The sequence below is a fragment of the Dendrobates tinctorius genome, unplaced genomic scaffold (genome assembly GCF_039654945.1).
Source record: "Dendrobates tinctorius isolate UK_male_01 unplaced genomic scaffold, ASM3965494v1 ptg000470l, whole genome shotgun sequence".
NCBI lineage: Eukaryota > Metazoa > Chordata > Amphibia > Anura > Dendrobatidae > Dendrobates > Dendrobates tinctorius.
In genome coordinates this window covers 485,846-505,695 of record NW_027362132.1, presented here as the reverse complement: position 1 = coordinate 505,695, position 19,850 = coordinate 485,846, and the positions used below count along the sequence as shown (strand labels likewise).

The window sequence follows — 19,850 nt, the reverse complement described above, 5'->3', positions numbered from 1 at the left end:
ATTTTTTAAGGTGCAGCCAGTCACAGTGTGCACATGTCCTCCCCCCCGCAGCTCTTACCTCCGATGTCAGCGCTGCGGGGATCCGTGGCTTTGTTCTGCCCGTCCGCGAGCGCGCCTCCATTCATTTCAATGGAGCGTGCGGCCCGCTGACGTCACGCCGCTGGATCACTGCGAGTAGGCCGCAACCGGAGGACGGGAGGCGGACGGTCAAAACGAAGCCACGGATCTCAGCGCTGCGGGGATCGGAGGTAAGAGCGCTGCGGGGGGAGGACATGTGCACCTTAAAAAAATAAAGGTGCACATGTCCTTTAGCGTTAATTTTCTGTGAAATATTGCCTTAACATAAATTTAAATTCTATACTCCAGAACTACCAGTGCTAGAAATTTTTCTTTTCATAGACTTTAACCATCCCAGTAAAATGTCTGTTAAAAAAATAGGTTGTAAATTAATTGCCAGACTTACCACTAGTACTAGGCTCCTGGTGCATAAGAAGCTGTGGGGGTTCATTGACATTAGTTGTATCACTATCAACATCTTCATTTCCCTTCTGGTTGCAGTTTTCATAATGTGATTTCAAACGGCAAACAAGTCCTTGGATATCCTTTTGACAGTATTTGCACTTTGCTCTTGCACCTTTCTTTCCAAGATCTGCTGCTGGCATCTCAACAAAATGAACCCAAATAGGGTCTCTCTTACGACCTGCTGCCATGGCTCACACAGATCACTTATGAAGTTTGATTGTTACTACAGCCTGAGCCAAGCACTGCTGATGTTACTACAGCCTGAGCCAAGTACTGCTGACTATCCAACAAGTTTGGGCATGTCAACTGAATGCAGGGAAAAAGAAACTAAACCAAAACTGAAACCAAGCTAGAAGTGTGGAATTAAAGGGGCAGTATGAACAAAATGTGGAGGCTATTAATAGTTTATACAATTAAGACATGCTGCTTTTAAACACCTACCTATTGCCATATAGTAAAACAAAAAAGATTTTTACTTACTTTGGGGTCCCCCCCTCACCCTGGCGTTAGATCGTTGCCCCTAGTTTCGTCCGTGTAACTATGGGCGCACATGCACACTGCTCTCACTTCTCATTTTAATCGTGATTTATATTAAAAAAAAACCTTTTGATTTAAATCAGTGATTTAAATCATGATTAAAATCATGATTTAAATCGATCCGATTTAAATAGAAAAAAATCTTTTGATTTAAATCGTGATTTAAATCATGATTTAAATCGGCGTGATTTAAATCAATCCACCCTGTTAACTAGTGGGACAGTTTTATAGGGCGGGTCGTTACGGATGCAGCGATACTAAATGTGTGTATTTTTATTGCTTTTTTTTTCCAAAAAATGAATTAGGGATTTTTTTTTTTATAAATTAATTTTACACTTTTTTTTTTTTTTTTTTACTTTATTACATTGTCCCAGGGGGGGACATCACTGTCATGTGTCTGATCGCTGATCTGACAGGTTGCACAGCACTGTCAGATCAGCAATCTGACAGGCACTGCTGGCTTCCTCCGTGCCTGCACTCTGCAGGCACTGAGGAAGCCGCCTCCCTGCAGGCCCCCGCGGCCATATCGGATCTGGAGGCCTGCAGGGAGGAGGACCCTCGGAGCGACACAGCACATCGCATCGCTCCGGGGGTATCAGGGAAGCACGGATGGAACCCTCTCCCTGCATGCTTCTCTCCAATGTCCCAGTACACTGCGATCATGTTTAATCGCAGTGTGCCAGGGGTTAATGTGCCAGGGGCGGTCCGTGACCACCCCTGACACAGTGCAGAGTGTCAGCTGTGATAATCAGCTGACACCCGGCTGCCATAAGCGGCGCTCCCCCAGTGAGTGCTGCTGATCGCATTAGATTTACTATTCCATCCTTGGGACTTACTGTAGGTCCCAGGTCAGATGGACGGAATAGTACATCTAATGTAGGAAAGGGGTTAAGGCACATTAGAGATTAATGAGAAAAAAAAAAAACATTTTGTACCAAAGTCCCCTGTTCTTTAGCTGCAAAAAATGTATTGAGGTACTTAACACAAAATTCCTCTCTCATTGAATCCACTATAGGACACGAGCATGGGTAAAGGGAAGAGGACCTGTTGTGAATTCTCTCTCTGGCTTCCCTCTGGTGATTACTGAAGATAGTGGAGCTGGTCAGATTGACAAAGGGGTTGCGAGTTCTCTTTCTGGACTCCCTCTGGTGGTTACTGGAGGTAGTGGAGCTGATCTGATTGACAGAGGCTTGTCACCTGATGTTTGTGCTTTCATCTTGTTTCACCGTCAATACATGTTGGGGGCTGTCTATTGCTTTGGGGTCTGCTCTGGGGCAGTTTAGATTTTCCCTTTCTTTCTTTAGGCTTATTTAGTTCTCCGGCTATGATGAGGCGTCTAGGACCACCGTAGGCACGCTCCACGGCTACTGCTAGTTGTGTGGATAGGATCAGGGGTCTGCAATCCGCTAGTTACCAACCTCTCCGGTTTTCTGGGCTTAGCTTGCTTTTTGTTTCTTCCTCCTCGGTGACTCATTCATAACAGTGGGCCCCATCGTTGCACAGTCTATTTTTCTGCCTGCGTTTGTGTTTTCATCAACAATATATGTTTGGGGGCTAGCTATTCCTTTGGGGTCTGCTCCAGGGCAGTTTAGATTTCCCCTTTCTTTCTTTAGGCTTAGTTAGCTCTCCGGCTGTGCCGAGGCGTCTAGGATCATCGTAGGCATGCTCCATGGCTACTGCTAGTTGTGTGGATAGGATCAGGGGTCTGCAATCCGCTTAGTTACCAACCTCTCTGGTTTTCTGTGGCTTAGCCTGGGCCTGCTATCCTCCTCGGTGACCCATTCATAACAGAATCACCAGCCTAACTGTAGACTCTAGGGTACTCTAAGTGTCAATTTTTTTTCCATATATTTTTTCCTTTTTTTTCTGGGGCCGTAGGAGGATATTTTTTGTCTAAATGGAGACTAAGCAATTGTCCTATCGTGTTGAGCAGCTCGCTGCTGAAGTGTGGGGAATTTCTGCCTATCTCGCTCAAACTTCTGCTGTTGAACCAAAAATCCCTACTCCTGATGTGTTTTCTGGGGATCGGTCTAAATTTCTGAATTTTAAGAATAATTGTAAATTATTTCTTGCCTTGAAGCCTAACTCCTCGGGGAGCTCGGTGCAGCAGGTTAAAATTGTCATCTCCCTGCTGCGCGGCGATCCCTAGGATTGGGCTTTTTCTCTGACACCTGGAGATCCTATTCTGGCTAATGTGGATACGTTTTTTCAAGCCTTGGAGTTGTTGTATGATGAACCTAATGCTGTTGATCAAGCTGAGAAAACCTTATTGGCATTGAACCAGGGTCAGGATTCTGCAGAGTTATATTGTCAAAAATTCTGAAAGTGGGCGGTCCTTACTAAATGGAATGACGATGCCCTAGCGGCTCTCTTTCGGAAGGGTTGGGCAGAAACCATAAAATATGTTATGGTGGGATTTCCTGTCCCCTCTGGTCTTAACTCCATGTCATTGGCCATTCAAATTGATCGACGTTTACGTGAGCGTAAAACTACACGAGAGGCGTTGCCGCCTTTCGAACGAACTTCTGAACCCATGCAATGTGATAGGGTTTTGTCTAGGGCGCAATGTCAGGAGTTTAGAAGGCGTAATAAGTTGTGTTTTTTCTGCGGGGACGCCTCTCGTACTATTGCTGTCTGCCCTAAACGAGAAAAGCGTTTTGCTCACACATTTGTGGTAGGCAGTGTACAACCTAAGTTCCTTTTGGCGATTACCCTGATCTGCTCCTTGTCTACATTTTCCGCTAAGGCTTTTGTAGATTCAGGAGCAGCTTTGAATCTGCTGGATTTAGACTTTGCTAAACGTTGTGGTTTTCCCATGATACCCCTGTGGACTCCTATCCCTTTGAGGGGTATTGATGCTACTCCTTTGGCGGAGAATAAACCCCAGTTTTGGACCCAGGTGATAATGTGAGTCGTCCCAGACCACCAAGAAAATTGTAAATTTTTGGTGTTGCACAATTTGCATGATACTATTGTTCTGGGTTTCCCTTGGTTGCAAACTCATAATCCTGTTTTACATTGGAAATCTGTGTCTGTGGTGAGTTGGGGTTGTCAATGTGTTCTTAGTGACACTCCTGTTTTCTCCAGCTCTCCCCAGTCTCATGATATTCCTATTTGGCTGATTTTTCTGATGTATTCAGTGAGAGTAAGTCTGCGTGTTTGCCTCCTCACAGGAGTTATGACTGTGCAATTGAGTTAATGCCCGGGCGTAAATTTCCCAAAGGTCGGCTTTTCAACTTATCGGTACCCGAACATGATGCTATGCGATCCTATATCAAGGAGTCATTGGAGAATGGTCATATTAGACCATCCTCTTCACCTTTAGGTGCTGGCTTTTTTTTGTGGCCAAGAAAGATGGTTCACTAAGGCCATGTATGGACTATCGTTCCCTTAACAAAATCACTGTTAAATATCAGTACCCGTTACCCCTGATTTCTGATTTATTTTCCAGAGTTAAAGTGCCTGTTGGTTTGCCAAGCTTGACCTCAGGGGGGCGTATAATCTTATTCGCATAAAACACGGGGATGAATGGAAGACAGCATTTAATACTCAGGAGGGACATTTTGAGTACCTGGTGATGCTTTTAGGCTAATGCCACTTCTGTCTTCCAGTCTTTTATGAAGGATATATTCCGGGACCTTGTGGATAAGTTTTTGATCATTTGTCTGGATGATATTTTGATCTTTTCCAGTGATTGGGATTCTCATGTGGAACATGACCTGATGGTGTTCCGGTTTTGAGGGAAAATTCTCTGTATGTTAAGGGATCGAAGTGCCTCTTTGGTGTACAGAGGATTTCATTTTTGGGATTCATTTTGTACCCGTCGGCTATTGAAATGGACCCGGCCAAGATACAGGCCATTTATGATTGGGTTCAGCCTACTTCTTTGAAGACTCTCCTGAAGTTTTTGGGTTTTGCTAATTTCTACCGTAAATTTATAAGTATTTTTTCTGGTATTGTTAAACCACTGACTGATTTGACCAAAAAGGGCGCTGATGTGGTGAATTGGTCTACAGAGGCAGTTTTGGCATTTCAGAAGCTTAAGCGGAGATTCACTTCGGCTCCGGTTCTACGGCAACCTGATGCCTCACTCCCATTTCAGGTGGAGGTAGATGCTTCTGAGATTGGTGCAGGAGCCGTTTTGTCCCAAAGAGATCCGGTGAGTTCTAAGATGAATCCCTGTGCCTTCTTTTCTCAAAAATTCTCCCCATCTGAACATAACTATGACGTGGGGAATCGGGAATTGTTGGCCATGAAATGGGCATTTCAAGAGTGGAGACATTGGGTGGAGGGAGCGAGACATCAAGTTGTGGTCCTCACTGACCACAAGAATTTGATTTATCTTGAATCAGCCAAACACTTGAATCCTAGACAGGCTAGGTGGGCCTTGTTTTTCACGCGGTTTAATTTTGTGGTCTCTTTTCTTCCAGGCACTATGAATGTTAAGGCGGACGACCTTTCTAGGAGTTTCTTTGCAGATTCTTTTGATGTGACCAAGCCTACTACCATTCTAAATGAGGGTGTAGTTCTTTCCGCCATCTCACCCGATTTGAGACGTGCCCTGGAGGAATTTCAGGAGGACAAACCTGAACGTTGCTCTATGGGGAAATTGTATGTTCCTGACCTGTGGAGGAAAAGCGTAATGTCTGAAATTCATTTCTCCGCATTGGCTGGTCATCCAGGTATTTTTGGTACCAGAGATTTGGTGAGTCGGTCTTTTTGGTGACCTGCCTTATCTCGTGATGTCAGGAATTTTTGTGCAGTCCTGTGGGACTAGTTCTCGGTCCAAGCCCTGTTCTCGTTCTAGTGGGTTGTTGATGCCCCTGCCGGTGCCCAGGAGGCCATGGACTCATACCTCAATGGATTTTATTTCTAATCTTCCTGTCTCTCAGAGAATGACTGTTATCTGGGTCATCTGTGATAGATTTTCTAAGATGGTCCATCTTGTACCACTCCCAAAGTTGCCATCTTCTTCTGAGTTGGTGCCCTTGTTTTTACAACAGGTGGGTTTGGTTCCACGGGATTTCTGAGAACATTGTGTCGGACAGAGGAGTCCAGTTTGTTTCCAGATTTTGGAGAGCTTTTTGTTCCAAACTGGGAATTCAGTTATCTTTCTCCTCTGCATTTTATCCTCAGACCAATGGGCAAACTGAGAGAACAAACCAGACTTTAGAATCCTATTTGAGATGTTTCCTATCTGCTGATCAGGATGACTGGGTCTCAGTTTTGCCCTTGGCCAAATTTGCGCTAAACAATAGGGCTAGTTCTGCCACTTTGATGTCGCCCTTTTTCTGTAACTTTGGGTTTCATCCTCGATTTTCTTCAGGGCAGGTGGAATCTTCGGCCAAGTGTGGATTCTGTGGTAGAGAGAATGCAGCAGATTTTGGACCAAGTGGTGGATAAGTTGTCCCACTCTCAAGAAAAATGCCAACAGTTTTCCAACCGGCATAGGACCATTGGTCCCAGGTTTAAAGTGGGTGATATGGTTTGGTTGTCTTCAAAGAATATTCCTATGAAGGTTGCGTCTCCAAAATTCAAATCAAGATTCATTGGACCTTATAAGATTTTGGAAATCCTTAATCCCGTTTGGCTCTTCCAGTTACGTTTAAGATTCATAACGTGTTCCATAAATCCTTGTTGAAAAGGTTTGTAGAGCCAGTAGTTCCAATGGAGGCACCTCCTGACCCTGTATTGGTTAAAGGTAATTTGGAGTATGAGGTAGAGAAAATATTGGATTCTCGTTTGCTAGACGGAGACTCCAGTACCTGGTCAAATGGAAGGGCCAGGAGGATAATTCTTGGGTCTCTGCTTCTGACATTCATGCCGAAAGATTGGTTCGTGCTTTTCACCGGGCCCATCCTTACCGGCCTGGTGGCATGGTTGAGGGTTCGGTGACTCCTCCTCAAGGGGGGGGTACTGTTGTGAATTCTCTCTCTGGTGATTACTGAAGATAGTGGAGCGGGTCAGATTGAGAGTTCTCTTTCTGGGCTCCCTCTGGTGGTTATTGGAGGTAGTGGAGCTGATCTGATTGACAGAGGCTTGCCACCTGATAATGAGGAAGACGATTGGAGATCTGGGGTTTCTGATTAGGATTTAAGACAGCTGACTCCCTCTATCCCTGCTGGTGATTTTCTTCCTGTGCCTCCTGAGGTCTGATGTCTCCTGCTCTTTCCCTGCATGTTCAGCTAAGTGGTTCATTTGCTATTCTGTTTGCATTTGATCTGGTTTTGTTTATCTCTGCTTTATGCGGGTCAGCTAGCTCTGCCTGGGGCTGTATCACCGCCCATATGTTACTGCACGTGCCAGTTTGTTTTGTCCCCTTTTATATTGGTCTCTTTTTGCTTTGCTTTCAGAATATACCAGAGTGCTGATCTAGTGGGGGCGACGTTGTGCGACTTCAGTGTTTTTGTGCATCAGACGTGTTGGATTTTTGCAGGGTTTTTTGCGTGATTGCAGACAGTGTCTTTCCTTTCCTGTCCTGTCTGGTCAGTGTGGGCCCCATCGTTTGCTCAGTCTATTTTTCTGCCTGCGTTTGTGTTTTCATCTTGTCTCACCGACAGTATATGTTTGGGGGCTAGCTATTCCTTTGAGGTCTTCTCTGGGGCAGTTTAGATTTCCCCTTTCTTGCGTTAGGCTTAGTTAGCTCTCCGGCTGTGCCGAGGCGTCTAGGATCATCGTAGGTATGCTCCACGGCTACTGCTAGTTGTGTGGACAGGATCAGGGGTTTGCATCCGCTAAGTTACCAACCTCTCTGGTTTTCTGTGGCTTAGCCTGGGCCTGCTATCCTCCTTGGTGACCAAATTTTATCAGGGACCTAGGTGGGCCCTGTGCCATATATAACAAGTCCTAGGATGACCCCAAAAAAACCCATGAAACAAAGCCCCGAAAAAATAGAGAGAAGCATGACAGTACGTACAGCAGATAAGGTAAAGGTGAGAAATAAATATTGGACAAAGGAAATGAAAAGGTGGTAGACCCCCACAGGACCAACCCTAGCAAGCCACGAGAAGTGGAAAGAGGGGACGGGAACTTCGGAGATCTTAGACTCATCTATCTGACATCGGAGGGGTGCTGGGTCACACCAATTTTGGCAGAACACGGATGGTGGAGGCACCAGCACTCCACTTGGTGGAGATATGGCAAATGATGAATTGCCATCCAAAGAGGTCACTACTGTGGAGGGCATGGTGAAAAAAGACAGAGGAAACCCACAACACCTAGAAGAAAACAAAGAAATTTATGTAAGAAAAATCCTGCCTAAATTGTACAAAAAGCCATGGCCGCCCCTCCCAATATTCACACCGTGATCTAATGCCCATCAGCAACAATGTACAAACTGAACATGAGGTTATTACTTTACATTCTGATAAGCCTGTATGAAGCCCACTACCACGTCACAGTTACCAAAACAGGGGGGCCCTAGCTTTAAAGGGAATCTGTGCTCCCATTTTTGGCCAATAAGCTGCGGCCACCGCCATCAGGGGCTTATCTACAACATTCTGTAATGCATTCTGTAATGCTGTAGATGAGCCCCGGATGTAACCTGAAAGATAAGAAAAAAAGAGTCAGATTATACTCACCCCGGGATCCGGTCCGATGGGTGTTGCGGTTCGGTCCGGGTCCTCCCATCTTCATGTGATGCCGTCCTCCTTCTTCCTTCTGCAGCAGCGCAGGCCCTCTCTGACCTTTCCCAGCGCACTGCAGTAATTTACTCTGCCCTCAACAGGGGGAAGAAGGGGAACGTCATCACATGAAGATGGGAGGACCCGGACTGGACAGCGACACTAACCGCCCCCGGTGAGTATAATATAACTTGTTTTTCATATCTTTCAGGTTACATCCGGGGCTTATCTACAGCATTACAGAATCTTTTAAAGGTGCGACCTTGGTTACAGTGACAGCGCCCCCGGCAGGGAGAGGGGCAGCGCACTTCCTTCCCTAGGTAGACTCCTAGCACGCAGTCCCATGCAAGCAATATTACCCCCTTCTCCCCAGGTAGACCCCCCTCCAGCATGCGCATGCAGCCCCATGCAAGCAACATCACCCCCTTCTCCCCAGGCAGACCCCCCTCCAGCATGCGCACGCAGCCCCATGCAAGCAACATCACCCCCTTCTCCCCAGGCAGAACCGTCCTCCAGCAACATCACCCCCTTCTCACCAGGCAGACCCCCTCAAGCATGCACATGCAGCCCCATGCAAACATCACCCCCTTCTCCCGAGGCGGACCCCCCCTTCAGCAAGCACACGCAGCTCCATGCAGGCAACATCACCTTCTCCCCAGGCAGACCCCCCTCCAGCATGCGCACGCAGCCCCATGCAAGCAACATCACCCCCTTCTCCCCAGGCAGACCCCCCTCCAGCATGCGCACGCAGCCCCATGCAAGCAACATCACCCCCTTCTCCCCAGGCAGAACCGTCCTCCAGCAACATCACCCCCTTCTCACCAGGCAGACCCCCTCAAGCATGCACATGCAGCCCCATGCAAGCATCACCCCCTTCTCCCGAGGCGGACCCCCCCTTCAGCAAGCACACGCAGCCCCATGCAAACAATATCACCTCTTTCTCCCCAGGCAGAACCCCCTCCAGCATGCAGCCCCATGCAAGCAACATCACCCCCTCCCAGCTCGTGCATGAACATCCACTTACCTGCCATGACACCGGCAGGTTCCTGTCTGCTGCTCTGCTCTATGGAGGAGGAGGCCCCGCCCCTTCTGGTCACATGGGCATGACGTCAGCACAACTCCAAGCCGACTTGGATTTAGCCTCTACCTTTTTTTTTAACAGCTGTAACCGGAAGTAGAAGCGGCTCACCTCCGGTATCACAGATCATCGATCTTGTGGAGCGACAGGAGAGCAGTGTGGAGAGCGCGCAGCAGAGGAGGGAGCGGCCGACACCCCGCAGAGGACAGAAGGGAGACGGTGTGTGGAGGGGGGAGAGAGTGTGGGGGAGCAGAGCCGGAGCTGGAGGGTGGTGGACGGGGGCAGAGCCGGAGCTGGTGCGTGGCGGACGGGGGCAGAGCCGGAGCTGGTGCGTGGCGGGCGGAGCTGGTGCGTGGCGGACGGGGGCAGAGCCGGAGCTGGTGCGTGGCGGACGGGGCGGAGCCGGAGCTGGTGCGTGGCGGACGGGGGCAGAGGCGGAGCTGGTGCGTGGCGGGCGAGGGCAGAGCTGGTGCGTGGCGGATGAGGGCGGAGCCGGAGCTGGTGCGTGGCGGATGGGGGCGGAGCCGGAGCTGGTGCGTGGCGGACGGGGGCGGAGCCGGAGCTGGTGCGTGGCGGACGGGGGCGGAGCCGGAGCTGGTGCGTGGCGGACGGGGGCGGAGCCGGAGCTGGTGCGTGGCGGACGGGGGCGGAGCCGGAGCTGGTGCGTGGCGGACGGGGGCGGAGCCGGAGCTGGTGCGTGGCGGACGGGGGCGGAGCCGGAGCTGTTGTGTGTGTGTGTGTGTATGTATATATATATATATATATATATATATATATATATATATATATATAAATATGCAAGTGAGATCTATATGAAATGCATATATTTCCATCACAATCCCTCCTTATAAGAATCCTGCTCCTTTCACAAGCGCTGCAACTCTTTTATGCTGCCAGTGGGTTGACGCATGCCTGATGCATACGCCCCCCCTCCATACAGACTTTTGCAAATGGGCAGTCAGGAGGTCTGTCCCTAGCGGGGGTTCATTGCATTGTAATCAAAGTCTCTTAGTCAGCAGTCTATGCAGTCAGTGGTGTGTATTCTCTAGCGGGTAGGTAATTTATTCAGTCAGGTAGGGCTTCCACAGCATCATTCCAGCTCAGGTTGGGTTGGATCAAGGAAATGCTGTAGATATAGTATATCTTGACTTCAGCAAAGCATTTGACAAAGTCTCTCATACAATCCTTATTGAAAAAATGACTAAGTATGGAATGGACAAGGCAACTGTTAGGTGGATTCATAACTGGCTTAGTGATCGGACCCAAAGAGTGGTCGTAAATGGTTGCACATCGGAAGAATGTCTCAAGTGGGGTACCACAGGGCTCTGTCCTGGGACCTGTATTGTTCAACATCTTTATCAACGATTTAGATGAAGGAATTGAGGGTAAACTGATTAAATTTGCTGATGACACAAAGCTAGGAGGGATAGCTAATACTAGAGAAGAGAGAGAGAGGATTCAAAAAGATTTAAATAAACTGGAGAAGTGGGCAGCAACTAACAGAATGGTTTTTAACAGGGAGAAATGCAAAGTACTACATCTGGGCAATAAAAATGAAAAAAGCATATACAGAATGAGAGGAATAGGGCTAAGTGACAGCACATGTGAAAAAGACTTGGGTATACTAATAGATCACAGACTGAATATGAGTCAACAGTGTGATGCAGCAGCAAAAAAAGGCAAATGCAATTCTAGGATGTATTAACAGAAGCATACAGTCTAGATCATGTGAAGTCATTATTTCCCTCTACTCCTCTTTGGTCAGACCTCATCTGGAATATTGTGTCCAGTTTTGGGCACCACATTTTAAAAAAGACATCAACAAACTGGAGCAAGTTCAGAAAAGAGCGACCAGAATGGTGACCGGTCTGAAAACCCTGTCTTATGAGGAAAGTTTGCAGGATTTGGGAATGTTTAGTTTGCAAAAGAGAAGACTGAGAGGAGACTTAATAGCTGTCTACAAATATCTAAAGGGCTGTCACATTGTAGAAGGATCAACTTTTTTCTCATTTGCACAAGGAAAGACTAGAAGCAATGGGATGAAACTGAATGGGAGGAAACACAGATTAGATATTAGAAAAAACTTTTTGACAGAGTGATCAATGAGTGGAACAGGCTGCCACGAGAAGTGGTGAGTTCTCCTTCAATGGAAGTCTTCAAACAGAGGCTGGACAAACATCTGACTGGGATGATTTAGCGAATCCTGCTTTGAGCAGGGGGTTGGACCAGATGGCCCAGGAGGTCCCTTCCAACTCTACGATTCTATGATTCAGGTGTATCTCTTGGTATGAGAGCTTTCTTGCAATGCGATGCGTGGATCCAGGTGGGGGTTTTTCCTCCAGGTTGGTGGCGTCAGCACTTGGAGAAGCGCCATCAAATCTGGAATTGAGTGCTCTCCTTACAAACTTTTTCAACCAACACTTAGTCTCCTGACTTCAGGGCGTGCATACCAGGCACCAAATCTGGACCTGGCCATGAAGAAGAAACTCGAGAATGGACATTAGCAAGAGTCTTGATAAATTCAATTACACAAGCAAAGTATCACATTGCATAGTCAACTGCTGGGAAGAATACCCCTAACCTGAGTTTAGACCAAAATAAAATTTAATATTGGTGACAGCTTTTACTGAGCCTATGGGAGTGTCTAATGCCATGGTTTGTCTCTTGGGCAATTTTTTAGCATGCTGCTCTTAAGTGTCCCACTTAGTCTATGGTGGGGGATGGTGGGAAGTGTGTAGGCCTAAGTCTGACCCTACTGCTGATCAGATCTCTTGTGTCAGGTTTGCTGTGAATGTGGGTCCCTGATCACTTGCTATCACTTCTGGAACCCCATATCTACACACTATTTTTTAGAGTAGCTTCTTTGCAGTAGTCTTCACCAACTGGTTCCTTACTGGGAAAGCTTCAGGCCAGATGATGTGGGAGAACTTTTTCCACTCGCCCAATGTTGCATTTGTTGGGTGCTAGACATCTGCTGGAAATTTGGCTGTTAAGGTGGGAGTCCAGATCAATCAGGTCATTCATCTGTGTCTTCAATTCTGTGTGGGGGCCATGTATCCATTGAACCACCATAGGGTACATACTTTGAGGTAGTCTGGGTGTGCCTTGAGGTAGACGTTTGAGGTAGACAGGGTTTTGGAGTTCAGTGCTTTTGCCCTTCAGCATCCAGCTTTCCTTCTCCTCCTTTGGGGTCTGGTCCTACTACTTCTTGAACAGATCCCAGGACGTCATTTTTTGTCAGGCTTTCTCGTCTTCAGTCGTTATGTAGTTGCCGTCCGGCTCTATGACCTCTCCCACTTTTCGAAATGGTCTTCCTTTGGCTGCCACGTCTGCCATGTCGATACCCCATGCCTCTACTGTTTTCAGTTTTCCGTGTGCCTTGACCTTTAACACTGCCACCACTTTTAGAAGTTGAAGAGCATCCAGCAGGTCCCTGATGGCTCCATGATGCTTCACGGTTGACCCGCTTGCTATGATGAAGTCTCTTGCAGCCCAGATGGGTCCGAAGTCGTGTGCCATGCCATGCGAGTACTTTCGTCAGCGCTATCAGTTCTGCTTCTTGGACTGACAAACTTCTGGACCATAGGATGTCTTGATTGCTGGTTACTGCAGATCTATGGTATCCTGCAGATTTTTCTCTGAAGAGTCCGTATCTGCATCCCCCTCTTGTGAGTGGGAGTAGAATGGCGGTGGAAGATGTATCTGCATCCCCCCCGTGGGAGTAGAGTCAGGCAATGGCTGAGAGCACTGAAGAGTGGTGGGGAGAGAATCTCCATTGGTTGTCCAATAATGACATCAGCAGCCTTGTCCAGGAGGGCGTGTGCTGCAAATATTGTTTTCATGCAGGAGGGCCACCCCCCTTGCAACTGGATCCAGGCCAGCGGAGAGGTAGTCTAGAGGCCTCTGGTTTTCCTCTGTGGGTCTGTTTTAAGATGCCAGTGGCATGACCTTCTTTTTCCATTCGGTAAAGATGGAATGGCTTCTCGTAGTCAGGGAGGCCTGGAGCTGGCGCAGAGACTATGGAGTCTTTCAGTTTCCTGTACGAGATGAAGGCTGCAATGCGTTGATGCAATTGTACAGAGGCTGCATTAAGACTGGAGCACCAGGGATCCAAGTTCTGCAGTACGAGACTAGACCAAGGAAGGCCAGCGGTCTTCCGGTCATCTGTCAAGCGGTTTGTCTGGCGGGCAATACGGTGTCTTCAGGAACGTAACTTGCTTTTGACACCTGGACTCTGTTTTTCCAGAACTTGCGTTGCTGCTCCACCAGGTAGAGTAGAGGAGATGAGGAAAGGGCTGTGCAGGTAGAGATGTCGATGACTTATGCATGTTCTGCAATCCAGTTGACGAGGATGGAGGACAATGCTTTGGTGAGCTGTGAAAGGCTGTTCTGGGCCCTCTTGGGCATCACTGTCCATGTGTTCTGCACCCCCCTTGTGCGTTTTCAGGTCGTCCAGGTGAACATTGAAGGAAGCATTGGACAGATCCATCACCGTGAGCACTGTTGCTGTGACTGGCATGTTTGACAGCAGAGTGTGCAGATCTGGCACAACTGGGGTTTCAAACATGGTTGCTTTGTTCACAGCCCTCAAGTCATGCACCATTCTGAACCTGGCTGCTTCTCCTTTCACAGGTTTCCTCCTGATTGGGAAAAGCTGGGACTGCACGATGATTCCTATGGACGAGGTGGCTCAATCTGGCCTTGCTCTTCACAATTCTGTGAGGGACTACCATCTTCTGGCACAGAGCCGGCAGGGAAACAAGCCGTTTACTGGGGTCCTCTTCATCAGAGATGACGTTCAGCTGAGCTTTCTTGCTCTCCACCAAGGCGGTCATTGTGGTAACTCCTGCTCTGATCACAGGGGGTCTTTTTGCTGGGACGTCTTCTTTACCAGCCAAAACACAAGCCGTGGAGACACCATCACATGTTTCTCAACGCAAGCAATGACTAGCCAGGTCTTTCCCCAGGAAGGAACAACCACAGGAAGGGCAGTCTCCAATGAAGGAAACCACCTATGCCTCTAGACATTGCTTCTACTGGCCATTTTCCTACTCCACACTGATGAGGGGCAATACCCCGAAACAGCTGTCTGTGGATGGATACCATGTTTTGGCATAGGTGGTTTCCTTCATTGGAGACTTCCCTTCCCGTGGTTGTTCCTTCCCGGGGAAAGACCTGGCTAGTCATTGCTTGCGTTGAGAAACATGTGATGGTGTCTCCACGGCTTGTGTTTTGCATGTTTTTACATATTTCCCATAAGGGATGGGGGGGGCATTGCTCTAGAATCACTGCATTGAGAAACATGTGATGGTGTCTCCGCAGTGTTGGATGTTGATCTCCAGGAGTTCATTCATCCTCATTTTTCACATTCTTTAACAGCAAGCAGCCGTTCCTTTCACCTAGCTTGATCTCAGGTCAGCATTTGTTAACCAGTTTGAGGAGCTGAGTGGCCTTCTTCTGGTCCAGGGCCTGGATAAACTTCAGGGAGCACCTTCAGAATCTTGTCCAAGATGATCCTCTGGAGCCGGAAGCAGTGCAGCCATTTCACGAAGCGTGTAAGGTCCCTTTGGGTTGAAAATTTCCTGGCCCATACCCAAGTTCTTCGGCCGTTTGTTGAACAGCGATTCCACTCAGACCTCCAGTTGGTCAGAGACAGTTTGACTCTGGGTGGTGGACAGGGTATGCTGGGCAGTGTGAGGGTACGGGGTTCCAAACTTGAGTGACACCCACCCTGGCGCAACTTGAAGTCTCCCTTGGGCCACAGGCTATTGGGTACTATATCCAGCACCTCCTTGAGTAGGCTTGCACCGGTTCAAGGCTCTTGTAGGGCCACCAGCATGATTGATTCTTCTTGGGTCAGAGGTGGAGAAAATGTCATGTCAATGTCTCTCATCCGGTGGGGTGGGCTGCTCTCCACCATAAACTGAAACAGGATGGAGTGTCCTGGCTGTGTCCACACGCTCAGGGGCTTGTAAAGCCCCCATCACACATAGCGATTTTTTTGTGACGCAACAGCGATCTCACCAGCGAGATCGTTGTGTGTGACAGCTATCAGCGACTGGCCCCCCTGCCGGGTATCGCTGATCGTTGTTGAAACATCTGTACATATTTGGGGTCGCTGGTCTCCCGCTGGCCAGCACGCATCGCTGCGTGTGACAGGCGGGAGACCAGCGAGCTGGAGCTGGTAACCAAGGTACACATCGGGTTTCTAAGGGGTGCGCGCCCCTTAGAAACCCGATGTGTACCTTGGTTACCAGCTCTCTGCATCAGCACGCTGGTAATTAAGATACAATGCGGGTAACTAAGCGACGTGCGTCGCTTGTTACCCACGTGTCACTGGTACTGATCGCTGGTGAAGCTGCCTGTTTGACAGCTCACCAGCGATCATGTAGCGACACACCAGCGATCCTGACAAGGTGATATCGTTGTCAGGATCGCTGGTGAGTCGCTATGTGTGACGGGGCCCTAAGCTGGGAATGTCTGACTTGACCTTCAATCCCCACACAAGACACAGTGTTCTGATAGGCAGGAGGGGTTGGGGAGTTCCACATGCCTCATCACACTTCTGACTGCACCAGTGTCCACAAGGAAAGATATGACAACCCCCGGAGATTTGAGGTATTGGGTCCGCTGATGGAATTTTACATGTCAGGGGCGTGATGTCTTGCGGACCTGGCTTGCCTCTGTCCTATAGACAGGGTTCTTCACTGTTTCCTGTGTTTCTTGCTTGGCCTATTCCCCTGCGTGATGTCCTGGGCTGCCGGGGTGCTGTGCACTGGTTCCGGAAATGACCAAGGTTGCCACAGTTGTAACACCTGATGGGTCTCCCGTCCCTGCAGGGTGGGTGCTCTTCCACATCGGTGGCCACCATAGGAGGGGCTGTCTTCCGCACTCCTGGGTGGGACTGAATTCTTCTGGCTACTGCGAGCAGGGCATCTACGGCTATTGACCTGTACTCAGGCCTGGTCACTGTCAGCAGCTTCTTGATTGGTTCTCTTAGTCCATGCCTAAAGGCCTCTGCCAACATTTGTTTGTGTATCTGACCATGAATAGTGAAGCCTAAGTCTTGGAATACTTGCCTCACTCTGCCATGAAACTTGTCTACAGACTCTGTCTCGGCCTGGCTCATGTTATGTAGGCTGAGTGCTTGTCTGGCTTTGGCCTACTCTCTGAGCTGCTCAATTAGCTTTGATCCTGACTCCCAGGAGTGCACATCTAATTCTGATGGAAGCTTGAAGTGTTCCTTCATGATTGGCCAGAGTGTTTCACCTGCTTTTAATTCCATTATGGACCAGAGATCAATCCAGATTGCAGATGTTTGCTGGCTCTGCTGCATTCTTCAGTAAAATGGCATGGGGTCCATATCTGGGTCTGGCAGATTTTTCAGAATACTCAACACCTGACTAGGGGTGAAGGGCACATAGTGTAAGAGTTCTGGCTCTATCTGCCCCTGCCTACTTGGTGTCTGTGGGTTTCTTCACCTAGTACTGGGCAGCATGTATGCTGTCCCCTCTTCATATTCATCAGAGGAGAAACTGTGACATTGTGTGGGTGCTCCCCTCTTCTGAGGTTGCAGGTCTGCCTGGCACTTAGGATCCTCATTGTAAGACCCAGCAGCTGCAAACGCTGATGACTCACACCTCCCTTCTGCTAGCTGTTGTATTGGGGGGGCACCTGTGGTGTTATGTGTAGGGAGTGTTTCACTTTCTTCTCCTGGTATCCTAGCTGGCTCTTTAGAGAGGATGCCCTGTGGAGATAAGGACACCTCATTTTCTGGATTTGGCACTGGCCCAGCTGGTGACAATGAACTGAGAGGTGGGAGAGAGGGTGAGGAGCAGGGAGGGGTAGAGGAGAGAGTGGAAAGGTGGGGAGATGAAAAAAGAAAGAGGGAGGAGAGGAGGAAGGTGATAGAAGAGGAGGGGAGAGAGAAGACGAGGGGGATGAAGGAGGATGAAAGACAGGGAAAAGATGAGGGAGGAGGAAAAATAGATGAGGGAGGGGAGGTAAGAGAGGGAGGAGTGGAGAGGGAGGAGAGGGAAGGAGGAGCGCACTCCTTCCCCTTTTCTGCAGTCAGAGAAGGCATGCTTGGACTTGTGCCTTCTCCCGGGGGAGTGGGAAGCGGGGTGCCTCACAGACGGCACAGCTTAGAATTCCGCTGAAAACACTTTTTTCTCTCTTGTACACGTAAAAATAATCCTTTCCTGTTCACCTAACTCTCAGTACTTCTATGCTGTAAATCCGCTGCCACTTTATAAAACGCGGACTTCAATTCAGCTCAACTAACTTCCCTTTTTTCTTAATGCATTATGCCATGCTGCAGCTTAAAAGCTGCCCCTGTAAATCTACATTCTTAACTTTCTGAATAACACTTACTATGTCTATTCCAAAAACTTCAAAGATAAAGGTGATTAAAACTTCAAAAACTTCACAACCCTTTTTTTAAACTTGCTTAAAAAGGAAAGAAAAAAGCAAAAAAAAACCAAAATATTTATAAAAACTTCAAAAGAAAATGGAAAGCTAATAAAAACTCAAAAAATGGAGAAAAAAGAAAACAAAGAATAATCAAGAAGTTGGTAAAACTTGAAAAGAACACCTCCAAAAAGAAATCAAAAATCCAAAATTCAGTACAACTTCCAGCAATAAAATGTCCGTGCACAAATGGAGGATACACACACTTCCCCTTTCCTCTGCCTGCATCTCTCAGTAAAATCTTCTGAGAACAATGGAAACAAAAGAGCAAACTGAGACAATGGTATATATTCAACAACCCAGCATTCCCAAAAATTCTCACACTACAGTAAAAAACTTCCACCAAATGCAAGATAAAACAAGGGAAAAGCAGAGTACAGAACAAATGTGACAATATGAAAAATATCAGAGATGCACCCTACGGGCAAAAGAGGAAGTGTAAAAGAAAAGGAAAAAAACTTTCTGCTTCAGATCTTCGTTGATGCACATATAGACGTCCGGGGAGAAATCGAGGCCCTCTTTAGTGACACGTAGCACAAGCAGCTCTGGTAACCAACAACTGCCAATCACACTTGGTGTACTACGCTCGGTCACCCGGGAATGTTAACACACTGTACCGGTTGTCCCGCCGGTAACAGGAATCAGTGATAACTCCCACAAAATTGCCACCATCTGTACCTGGCTGGCCTCTCCTGTCCTTCCGATGTACAGGTGAATCGGCAACCTGTCAAGTGATTTGGCTTGCGATATTTCCCCCAAGCTAAACACTACCACGTGCCTGGCGATCTGGGTACTCCTGTCCCTTCCGATGCATGGGTGTATATGTGATAGCTTGATAGGAGACTAGACTAGTGATATCTCTCTAAGCCCCCACAACCCATACCTGGATAGGCTTCTCCTGTCCTCCCTGTGTACAGGTTTATTTGTGAGGACTTAGCAGGGGAAGTTGAATCTCGGATATCGGTTTCCCAGCAACCACATGCACAATCAATCACCGTTCCACCAGCTCTATCCCGGATCTAGACACAAACAGGACCCAAAGCAGACACCTTGGCTTATCCCAGGGTTTGGATAAGGGTGTGGACTTTTACACTACCTGGGAATGCGGTGGTGACCACACCTGACCGGCTAGAGGTACAGACCCGGACTGGGCACAGGGGACATTCTGGTAAGATAACCAGATTTTCTTACCTTATGGAGTTGCGCAAATCTCCGTCCCCATGAGCCAAGGCCTTAGTCGGCACCTCCGTCTCTCTGGTCAGCAGGGTCCCCGTGCGTTTCGTCCACAGCCCCGCGTCTCTGCGCCAGATGATATGGAAATTTGGATAGATATATTTCTGTGTGCTGCGGCCTGTCCTAATTAGAACAGAGTCTCATTGAGCGCTCAACAGAAAAGACACCCTAAACACCTTGTTAGCAGTATCTCTTTCCAGCAGGACTCTGCTGGTTTATTGCACATACGCGTATATGGTTTTATAATTACATACAGAAAGGAGTGGTTAGTCAATTAACATAAGGTTTGTGTTTTAATGCTATTGACTATTTGAGTAAATGAACTTATATGGCAGTGTCCGACATGAGGGTGATTTAGCATCATATGATTTACTCTTATGCATTGTCTA

At 48.1% G+C, this 19,850-nt stretch overlaps 1 protein-coding gene across 4 annotated transcripts in view; it reads left to right on the top strand.

Moving 5' to 3' along the window:
* LOC141077909 (uncharacterized) overlaps positions 1-19,850 on the top strand; it is a 66,660-nt gene that overhangs the window by 32,916 nt on the left and 13,894 nt on the right. Inside the window, exons 2-3 of one of the 4 annotated variants that reach the window (XM_073564679.1) lie at positions 8,786-9,001; positions 9,844-9,978. The exons of 2 other annotated variants lie outside the window; for them this stretch is intronic. The gene's annotated coding sequence lies outside the window, so the exon portion shown is untranslated. The remainder of the gene's footprint in view (positions 1-8,785; positions 9,002-9,843; positions 9,979-19,850) is intronic. One more of the 4 variants, XM_073564681.1, reaches the window with a different exon arrangement.